General features: G+C 40.4%; 1 pseudogene across 1 annotated transcript; it reads left to right on the forward strand.

The window, feature by feature from the left end:
* The first annotated feature begins 5281 nt into the window (after positions 1–5281).
* LOC307186401 (small ribosomal subunit protein uS2-like) lies at positions 5282–6045 on the forward strand (annotated as a pseudogene). Its single transcript has one exon. The product of its transcript is annotated as a small ribosomal subunit protein uS2-like (transcript).
* The last annotated feature ends 5987 nt before the right edge of the window (positions 6046–12032 follow it).

A 12032-nucleotide genomic window follows, 5' to 3' on the forward strand; every position in this document is an offset into this window, starting at 1 on the left:
GCTGTTTCACTGCTTTGGGTTTCGTCACCATAGCCATCAGGAAATTTTCCTCATTATGATTATATTCTTTGTAGATAGTATCGTTGTTAAAGATTTTGTCTGCAGAAATGAATTTTTGTCCCACTACCCACAATGCATTGCTCCCCTTCAGTGCTTTTACTGCAAGGCTGCAGCTGACTCCAAAGGGTCCAGTCAGCTGCACTAAGCTGAATTCTGGAACCCAGGCCCTCACTAAGCCTGGAGCCTGCAGCCTAGATCACATTCCCAGGGCCAGACTCCTGCCCCCTTCCCCAGCTCCCCATGTCACAGTGCACTGTCCAGGTCTCTGGAAAGCTCTCTTTTCCTCAGACCCACTGACACATGTGGCCCAAATTATCTTTAAATGACGAAATAGAATCAGGGTTTCTTGGTTTCAAAAGAAAAAGGGAGAAAACAGTCCTATACTGGTTAGTTCTCTTTACCTTAAAGTAAGCTAAAGAGGCATAGTTCACACTGGAGAGATTATATCACACTATTTTTAAAAAATAAATTTTAAATATTAAAAATGATTTTAAAACCACCTTTCTGTTTTTGGCATTTGGTAGCCGGCAAATAATAACACCCAAAGGTATACAGTGAAGAGGCTTGTGGAGGAACAGATTTAATCAAGAGTTCAATTTTGAACAGTCTATGTGTGAGGAACTTGTCAATATCCATGTGGAATTGTTTGTTGAGTAGGCAGATATTAATTTTAGAAAGCTATGGGACTAAGTAACATTATCTGAAAAGTGAATATACGTAGAAAAAAATTCTCTGGGGCAGAGCGATGTAGAGACTGTCAAGGTAAGGCAGAACCAAGTTCCTCAAAGGAGGCTGGGAGGGAGTGGTCAGAGAGATAGAAGAAAAATCAAGAGCAAGAAAGGTCTTGACATGAAGTGAAGAAAAGTGTTTCAGGGAGGAAAGGATGATCATTTGCTAAAAAAAAAAAAGCTGTTCGTGGGCCAAAAGCTGTTTATAGGTAAGGCTATATCCGGACTGAGAAGTGACTATTGGGTTTGGCTGCATGGAGGTAACCGGTGACCTTGAATAAACAGTTCTTGTGGAGAAAAGGAGACAGGAGGCAGATTGGAATAGGTTCAAGGGAGCGTGGGAAAACTGGACTTGTAGACAATGGGTAGAGACAATTGTTTTTAAGAGCTTTGGCTCTAAGTGGGAGCAGAGAAATGGAAAATGTTGGAATCAAGGTGAATTTGCTGTCCTTTTTTTTTTTTTCCTTCTTTTTTTATGGAAAAGAGAGGGGGAAATTGCCGGAGTGAAGTCTGAGTAGGTGAGAGGAGATGAGAGGCAGTACACAAGAGCAGGAGTTGACCTTAGGACCAGGGACGGTCCATCATGTTTAACTACAAAAGGGAATATAGGATACATGAGCACAGATGCAGGTTGGAAGGTTGGTATTTTTTCTATGAAATAAAAAACAAGGCCGTCAGTTTAAAATGATGGGAGGAGGTGCTGGAGGTTTTTGTAGAGAGGAGAATGTGTGAAATAGTTATGAGAGAGTGGGAGATTGAACTGACTTGGGGAGATCTCACAAACTCTCCTCTTAGGCAAGTCAGATACCTATACAGGGAATTCAGACTGATAAAATAGTTTGGGGCCTTTTTGTAAATTTCATTTCATTGAAAAATTGAGAAAACCCAACTAGTTTCCATTCTTCATGAACTGCATACAGAAGTAGTAGGCTTCAAAATTTACCTTCTTGGGCTTCCCTGGTGGCGCAGCGGTTGAGAGTCCGCCTGCCGATGCAGGGGACACGGGTTCGTGTCCCAGTCCGGGAAGATCCCACATGCTGTGGAGCGGCTGGGCCCGTGAGCCACAGCCGCTGAACCTGTGTGTCCGGAGCCTGTGCTCCGCAACAGGAGAGGCCACAGCAGTGAGAGGCCCGCGTACTGCAAAAAAAAAAAAAAAAAAAAAAAAAATTTACCTTCTTCATTGTCCCACAGAATTTCAGGGTTTCAGTTTACTTCAACTAAGAATACAGCCCCATTTAAATTTATTTCTATTTAAGCCTATAATTATAGAGCAATTCAAGAAACCACCAAGGTGTTTGAGTTATACAGAGGTACCCTACTTCCGAGGATTGGCTGATTGAAACCACAGCCTTAGACAAAGGGTCACAACCCTGACCCACAGTTGGCCTGACATGTAAGACAAGATATCAGATTATCACAGAGCCCCTCGAATGAGGACATCCTTCATTATGATATACCAAAGTAATGATCATTTAAACTTCGGTAATGTTAATGGTTTGTTACAACATCTGTCAGTGACCACCTCATACTAACAAAAAACAAGAGACAAAAATAAAACTTTCTCTATTTATAATGTTTGGAAGAAAAAATAACACTTTCCTTTACCTTTCAGGTTGTTGGCTGGATCTCTGTAACAAAAGACAGATTAATTAGAGAAAAGCATATAAATTTATTTAATGTCAGTTTTGTGTGACACAGGAGCCTTCAAAAGGAAGTAAAGACCAAAGAAGCAGTTAAACCTAAGTGTTTTTTATGCTGGGTTTGATGAAGAGTGGAAAGATGAGAAAAGGTATGACAGGACAAAGGGTATGATGTAATTGTAGTCAAATGGGGGAAACTTAGCAGGACCTGTACATTCACGTTCAGAGATAAGGCTGCTCCTTTCCTCCTGCTATAGAAAGGGCACCTCTCACTTGAGGGCCTTATGCCTTGTTTCAGGGGAGAAGGGGGTGGAGAGTCCTTCTAGCACCTTCCATTTCTCAAATTCCTTCAATTTAAAATATTCAATATACAACAGTGCCATATTTGGAGTTAGCACGTTCTAAACCCCATCAGTAAGAATACTTTCCCTTTATTCCAGAAGAGCTTCAATAATCAAAATAATCCTGGGACTTCCCTTGTGGAGCAGTGGTTAAGAATCTGCCTGCCAATGCAGGGGACATGGGTTTGAGCCCTGGTCCAGGAAGATCGCACATGTCTCACAGCAACTAAGCCCTTGTGCCACAACTACTGAGCCTGCACTGTAGAGCCTGTGAGCCACAACTACTGAGCACAAGTGCCACAACTACTGAAGCCAATATGCCTATAGCCCGTGCTCCGCAACAAGAGAAGCCACCTCAATGAGAAGCCCACACACCACAACGAAGAGTAGCCCCGGCTCGCTGCAACTAGAGAAAGGCCGTGCCCAGCAAATGGCTTGGTTGCAAAGACCCAACACAGCCAAAAATAAATTAATTCATTAAAAGAAAAAAAAACTCTGTAGGAGGTGCTTTACCTATTTACAAAAAAAAAAAAAATTCCTGAGATTGTGACACAAAATGTGATTTTTAAAAGTATTTTAGGTTAAGAAACCAGAGCAAGTAGTTTCATAAATACAGTGAAATGCTGAACTTGATCAAAGTTTCCAGATACTGTAAGTTATTTAAATAAATATATTAATACCCAAAATAGACAGAATAAAATAAGACCAAACATTACTCTTGATTAATGGGAGTATAAATAAGGTAACCTCTGAGGAAGATTTCATGAAATGGCAGTGACTGCTATTACTATGTTTATTAATTGAGAAGCAACAGTTTCATAAATTAAATAACTAAAAGCAATGTTCACTATGTCAACAGTGAAAACTGACAAAAATTAAAATATTAAATGTCAACAAATACTAAACACTGACAGTTTTTTTTAATTAAGTTTTACAATATACTTAAATGACAAGATATTTAGTTCCGATAGAATATTTTTAAATCTTGCATTTAACTATTATTTGTGCCTACAAGTTTAGAAACATACAATTAGAAATAATTTGATTAGACTTCTGGGTTCAGCTCTGACAGACAAAAAATTTGGAAGTTGTTACTGCTGTCCTTACAATAAGAAAAGGCTGGATCAACTGAAAATCCATGACTATCCTTGAACACGTCAGAGAACTGAGGTTGCAGGGCAAATTACCAGGCAGAAATCTGAAGAGACAAGTTCATGCAGAGACACACAGGTGAGACTTGCTGACCTGAAGCAGAAGCTGCTGGAGCCATAAACTGGTAGGAACAGAAACAGTAATTTTGGTGAATACCTGGCTGGAAGCAGAACGTGGATTAAGATAAGAGCGAGAGACTTCTCGGGCTGCAGTCTTAAGAGGGTCCCTACATGGGCTTTGTGTCTGGTACCTCCACTAGGTTCTCACCATGAAGATCCAAGAAAGATCCCTGTGGCGTTCGGGGAGAAGGGAAGAGTAATCATTGTGAAATAAACCAACAGTTGAACCATAATGAAGGATACTCTCCTGGCAAAAGGCCTTTTTCAGAGCCTTATCCCAGCTGGTGGAAGGGAACCCCTCCCGTTCCACCCCCCTCCAGGCTTCCTGTTTCACCTGAAGAGGGAAAACAAAAACAGAAAACAAAAGCATAGTCAACAGGGATCGGAGGTTCAAGGAAATAGATTGGGAAGGCTGCAGCCAGGGAAGGGAGTGCAGGGCGGTGGGTAGGGGAAGCTGTACCATGGAGAAACACCTGTGAAGGTCACAGTCCAAGATCAAGGCTGATTAAAACACTGAAATTTAATTGAAAGATTATAGAACGCTCCCCCTTGCCCACACCATACTACCACACCAACAGGGCTCCAGTAAAACAGTAGATTACACCTCTAAGTCCTACAAGAAGCAGACTCTGTCTGAGGAGGCATTCTCAGGAAAGCCCAATGTCAAGAGGAAAAACAAAGCAAGCACACTAGAGGAATTCGAATCTTCTAGAACCTATTGCTACAGCAAAAGTTAACATAAATCTTCATACTAAAACCCTATTTACCTCATTCTAATTATCCGTACATATCATATTCACCTTTCTTTTTTTTTTTTTTTTTTTGCAATACACGGGCCTCTCACTGTTGTGGCCTCTCCCGTTGCGGAGCACAGGCTCCGGATGCGCAGGCTCAGCGGCCGTGGCTCACGGGCCGAGCCGCTCCGCGGCATGTGGAATCGTCCCAGACCGGGGCACGGACCCGTGTTCCCTGCATCGGCAGGCGGACTCTCAACCACTGCGCCACCAGGGAAGCCCCATATTCACCTTTCAACCAAAAATTACAAGGCCTGCCAAAGCCAAGAAAAAACAGACTGAAGTGACAGAGCAAGGCATTAGAACCAGACTTAGATGTGACACAGATTTGGGGATTATCAGACAGAGAATTGAAAATGGCTGTGATTAGCCTTTATGTGCTACCCAGAGAGGGGTCCATACAGCATTGTTCTGGGTTCTGTTGTAAGTTAGAGGGAAACTTTCACAATGTCCAGAGCCCTCAATGTCCTGCAAATAAAGAGGAAGAGTTCCTTAAATTCCTCGCAGCAGGAACACACTTAGGTGGTACCAACCTTGACTTCTAAATGGAATAGTCCATCACCAAAGGTAAAGTGATAGCATCTACGTCATAAATCTGAAGAAAATCTGAAAGAAGCTTCTGCCGGCAGCTGGTGCCATTGTTACCTTTGAAAACCCAGCTGATGTCAGTGTCATATCATCCAGGAATATTGGCCAGTGAGCTGAGCTGAAGTTTTCTGCTCTACTGCTAGCTGCCTTACTCCTAGAACTTGGAACTAGATCCAGGAAGCCTTACTGGAGCCGAGACTTTTGGTGGTTACTGATCCCAGGGCTGACAACCAGCCTCTCACAGGGACATCTCCTGCCTACTATTGCTCTGTGTGACACAGACTCTCCTCTGTGCTATGCGGACATTGCCACCCATACAAGGGAGCTCGCTCAGCAGGTCTGATGTGATGGATGCTGCCCCAGAAGTTCTACATGTGCGTGGCACCGTCTCCCAGGAACACTCATGGAAGGTCATGCTTGATCTCTACTTCTACAGAAATCCTAAAGAGATTGAAAAGGAGGAGGAGGGTGCTGCTGAAAAGGCTGTGACCAAGGAGAAATTTCAGAGTGAATGCACTGCTCCAGCTCCTGAGTTTATTGTTACTCAACCCGAGGTCTCAGGCTGGGCTGAAGGCATGAAGGTTCCTCCTGTGCCTTTTCAGCAGTTTACTGCTGAAGAATAGTCTGCAACTCCCACTGCTCAGGCCATTGGACATATAGGAGCAACCACTGAGTGTTCTTAAGCTGTTCATCTACAGATTCTTAAACAGAAAATGGAAATAAGGTTGTTGGAAAATAAACAGTTTCTGAAAATTTTTTTAATAAAACAAAATAACTATGATCAATATGGTAAGGGCCCTAATAAAAAAAAAAAGGACAACATGCAAGAACAGAGACTTAGTATAAGCAGAGAGATGAAAAATCTAAGAAAGAATCTAAAAGAAATGTAAGAAGTCAAAAAACACTGTAACAGAAATGAAGACTGCTTTCTATGGGCTCATCAGTAGATGTGACATGGCCGAGGAAAGAATCAGTGAGCTTAGAAGTGAAGATAGTGAAGATAGATCAGTAGAAATAGTTTAGTTAAAGAATCTAAAGGTTGGAAGAGACATTAAAAGTTATCTAAAATATCTTCTCATTTTCCTTCTGAAAATTTGGATTAAAAATACATTCTCTTTTCTGATGGTATGCCAATGATGTAAATAATTATCTAACTCTTGCCATCAAGACTATTGCAAATAGAAGCATATCATTTTGACACAACTAACACAGATGTAACAACTTTAGGCATTTAAATACCATTTGCCTATAAAGAACAATGCAACACACAAGTTATAAACATTTATGATTTAATTTGGAAAATTAGAACAGGATTTATCCCACTATTGCATATTATCATGAACGATTCTTTTTAACATCTTTGTACTGTCATTCTTTACTAAATGCCCTACATTTTTCATGCTTTATTTTTATACTTGTCTACTGCTACTTTGATCCTATCTGACATTAAGGATCAGTTGTCAAACATTGAAACTAAAAGCTTTTATCTATGGCCTTGCCTCCTTGGATTCCAGTATTCAACATCACTCAGTCAGTGTTCAACTTCAGTCCAGCTGTTCATGTTTGCACATTTAGGTAACTTGCTTCCAAATATTCATGACAGTGAACTACTGAAAGTCAAGTTACTGCTAAGTGGACTTTTTTATATATTGTGATGTCAGAAGAATAGTGCAGTAGTTTCTTAAGATTATTAGCTTTTCCGGGTTTCATTGAATGAAATTGGTGTTTAAGCGCGTATTCACATATTTCATGTACTCATATGTGAAATTCTGTGCTAGTGTAGAGGTGGCTAAGAAGAGGTGGCCCCTGCCTTCAAGGCATGCTCAAGCTAGAACTGTAGTATTAGAATCAACTTGGAAGATTTTTAAAATTCTGTCATTCAGCCTTGTTTAAGTCAAAGTCCAGACATATAATATTTCTTAAGAATGTCTCAGATAATTTTAATGTGCCACCAGGATTAGAATTACTGAACTATATTGATAAAAAATATCATGCAAGTAGATTGAAAGTGATAGATAAGGATGTTACACACACATACACACACACACATGCATGCACTCGTGAGATTTCAGAGGGTGGGGAGTTCATGTTCAACGGAGAGAGGGCAACAAATGTTTCTGAGCTTAAAGGGCTGTAAAGATTTTGGAGAGGAATACCTGACTGAGTGGAGTCGCATTCCTGGCAGGGGGACACTAATAATGAAAGAAAACAAATAAATGCACTTGACAATGACCTTTTTGAATGATATAGAGAGGAGCCAGACCCAGAAGAGAATACTGCAAGGAACTGTGGGAAGTAAGGTAAGACAGAGAGCAGGGTCCCACACTGAGAAGACCTTAAAAACTTGAATTTCAGGGTGATGTCATTATAAAGCATTTCTTAAATAGTTTTTGTTTTTTGCATTATTTAATTATCAGGACACTTAAATCCATGATCCTGTTACCCAGCTTAAGTATTAAACTTTATTAATGCAGTTGATATCTCTCCCTTCCCTAATCATAACTGTCCCACCCTCTGCAGAGGTAATCCTCATCCTAAATTTGGTGTTTATCATTCTCATACATTTCTTAATACTTAGATACATAGGGACTTATTTTCCCAAACAAAACCAATTTTTCAAGTTAAAAATTTATTGTAAAGAATTGAAGGGAATAAATATGGCATTGAGTTTACAGACAAAGGAATGGATGTCAAGGAATGGGAAGGAAATTTAGCACCTTAAATATAGAGAATGAGGAAACAATGAGTCAGACAAAGGTACTGGGCTTTGACCTGAGAGATTAGAATCATGATGTGGTGTTGACAGGTTCAATGAATCATGGAGGGAGAACTGGTTCCTGGCAGTGTAGACGCTGTTTTGTGGAATTTGGCTCTATTGACCATTCCCTCCTTGATAAAGCACTCGCCTCATGGCTTTCTGCCATAACTCTCCTTCAACTTTGTTTCTCCCTCTCCCATTGTTCTTTCTCAGTCTCCCTCACGGCTTCCATTTTGTGTTACAGCTCACACTTCCCTGGATAGACTCATTTCCTTCCAGGGCCTTAACACACAAATGCTGATGACTTCCAAATCTGTCTGGTCAACATGTATGTTTCCTCAGTTCTAGACCTGGATATCTAATTGCTTGTGGTTATCTAGCTCCACAGTCACTTTCAGTGTGTCCAAAATTAGTCCTATTACCATCTTATTCTCCTTCTGTTTTATTCATCTTTTTAATGACATATTCCCTCTCCCTTTACTCTCTATCTTTGCAAATCACTCCCAAGATCTATCTTCTTACCCAAGCTAGAAAACTTTCCCATGCTTTTCCCTAAACATCAGCTGTGCCCGCTAATTCATGCTATGTCAAGTCAACTTCCTTAATTGTGCTTGTATTGACCCCTCCCCAACTCTCTCCACTACCCGAATCTCAGGTTCATTTTGTCTCTTCCCTGGTCAATTATGACAGTCTGTAACCTTATCTCCCCAGCCTCAGTTTTGTCCAGCTCCTGCTATCTGTCTCCCATCTGCTCTCAGAGCGATTTTATTTTTTTTTTTATTTTTTTTTTTGCTGTACGTGGGCCTCTCACTGTTGTGGCCTCTCCCGTTGCAGAGCACAGGCTCCGGACGCGCAGGCTCAGCGGCCATGGCTCATGGGCCCAGCCGCTCCGCGGCATGTGGGATCTTCCCAGACCGGGGCACGAACCCGTGTCGCCTGCATCGGCAGGCGGACTCTCAACCACTGCGCCACCAGGGAAGCCCTGCTCTCAGAGCGATTTTCTTAAATATAAATATGATCATTTTCTGCCCTTACGTAGTAAAAAAAAAAAAAAAGAACCCATTACCTTCTGCAGAGGCTTCCCATTTTGCTCTTCTGAGCCCTAATTAGGATTCTACAGAGTTGACTCAAAGGCAACCAATGGTACAAAGTTAGAGGCTGAAAGGGCAGATGACTCTTTTGGGGGAGACATAAAAGAGTTTTAGATCTGTGTCCTAAGGCAAAAGAAATAAATGCAAAAATAAACAAATGGGACCCAATTAAACTTAAAAGCTTTTGCACAGCAAAGGAATCCATTGACAAAATGAAAAGACAACCTATGGAATGGAAGAAAATATTTGCAAATGATATGACAGATAAGGGGTTAATAACCAAAATATATAAACAGCTCTTACAACTCAATATCAAAAAAATAAACAACCCAATCACAAAATGGGAGAAGACCTGAATAGATATTTTTCCAAAGACGACGACATACAGGTGGCTGGCTAACAGGCACATGAAAGGATGCTCAACATCACTAATCAAAACAGAAATGTAAATCAAAACAACAACGAGATATCACCTCACACCTGTCAGAATGGGTATCATCAAAAAGAACACAAATAACAAATGCTGGAGAGAATGTGGAGAAAGTGGGACACGTACACTGTTGCTGGGAATGTAAATTGGTGCAGCCACTATAAAAAACAATATGAAGCTTTCTCAAAAAACTGAAAATAGAACTGCTATATGATCCAGCAATTCCACCCCTGGGTATACCTCCAGAAAAAATGAAAACACTAATTTGAAAAGATACATGAACCCAATGTTCATAGCAGCACTATTTACAATAGCCAAGATATGGAAGCAACCCAAATACCCATCAATGGATAAATGGATAAAGAGATGTGATACAAATATATACACACACAATGAAATATTACTTATATATGGAATATAAAAAATAATAGAAATGAATGTATATGCAAAACAGAAACAGACTCAGATATAGATAAAAAGCTGGAGGTTATCAAAGGGGATAGGGGCAAATTTGGGGTATGGGATTAAGAAGTACAAACTATGTATAAAATAGATAAGCAACAAGGACATATTATACAGCACAGGGAATTATAGCCACTATCTTGTAATAACTTTTAATGGAGTATAATCTGTAAAAATACTGAATCATTATGCTGTATACTTAAAACTAATATAATATTGTAAATCAATTATACTTCAATAAAACTTTTTTTAAATGTGATATTTTCACTATCATTATTTTTTCCAAAAAAAAGAAGAGTTGGGGGAATTCCCCGGTGGTCCAGTGGTTAGCACTCCATGCTGTCACTGCCAAGGGCCTGAGTTGCATCCCTGGTTGGGGAACTAAAAATCCCACAAGCTGTGCAGCACAGCCAAAAAAAAAAAGAGTTGGGTTCAAAAGCCACAGGTCCTTTCCTCAGCTTCTATCCTTCTGTTAAGTAAATCATTTCCCTAGTATTTATTGAGCACCTACCATGTGCCAGATATTCTTCTCAGTGCTGTTACACATGAACTCTTTTAACTTTCACAACAACTCATGGATGTAGGTAATATTTTTATTCCCACCTTACAGATAAGGAAATGAGTCATATAGATGTTAAATTACCCAACGTCACTCAGCTTGGTGGAGTCAAGAACCAGGACTTTAATCCAGGTAATTTGACTCTAGAATTTTGCTACTCAAAGTAGGATACATGACCAGCAGAATTGTATCACTGGTCATATTATTAAAAATTCAGACCTTCTGCCTCCATCCCAAACTTACTCAATCAGAATATGACTTTCTACAGGATTCCCAGGTGATGTGTATGTCCATTCATTTTTGAAAAGCACTGGGTTCTTAACTATTATATTGCCCCCATATGTCAGTAATTCACTTCCTCTTTCTTCTTTAGACACATGGGCTGGCTCTTCTTTTTTATGGGCCTGTCAGAAGCAAAATACAAATCCAGAATCTTTCTTCTTTACATTTCACTGAAGGAATGATAGCAAGAGGAGCCCCATTTGTAATATATGAACGTGAGCTCCCAGTAGTGAGATGAGCCTTCCTGAACACTCCTCCTTTTATGGCTGTTTCATCATTTGTCTTGAAACTGGCATCTGATAATCTCAGCATAGTGAAGACAGGAAATTAAGAAGCTAGAACTTTTCTGGTCAAGGGAAGTATAAACCAGTTATGCTAATAGTTATTATTCTAACCAGTTCTTGGTATAGGTGAATTTTACAGCTCCTGAAGAGGAAGTAAGGGACTGATGTTCAGAATGAACCCTGGCTGTCCAAACACTTGATATTAAGTTAGTACCACTGGCTAAGCAGGCAGGAGGAAGGGGTGAAAGCTGCTATGGCTTAGAGACCAAGTAGCAGGGAAAGTTGGAGATCAGATGCCATTACAACCCTAATTGACATCATAATCACACATCACAATCTTAACAGTGAATTTAGGTGACATGTATCTTCTAAGTTAATACGGAAGGAGCAGGTGGGTTTCAGGATATACTGTAAACCATTCATGTTTATGAAACTCACTCATAGGGGCTTTTCAGGCCAGCCCCAGCCTTGGCTCCTAAGTCACCTGGAGATTGTCGCCAGCACTTTGCTGCGTGTCTCACAGAGTGCTCAAAACCCAGCCAAACAGTAATGATAAATGGATGGTTTACAGAGATGGTTCGGAGAGATGGAGAATGTGCCACATCACACACCATGTGGCAGAAACTTAAGCAAAATCCTCATTAGACATGAGGATTCTTCATGTCTTTCTTTCCTAAGTGTTTTCTTCCCAATCTAGCTTTTTTCGCCTTTTCTTTCTTTCCTCCTTTCTTTTTTCACACAGTA

Source organism: Stenella coeruleoalba (genome assembly GCF_951394435.1).
Source record: "Stenella coeruleoalba genome assembly, chromosome: 5".
NCBI lineage: Eukaryota > Metazoa > Chordata > Mammalia > Artiodactyla > Delphinidae > Stenella > Stenella coeruleoalba.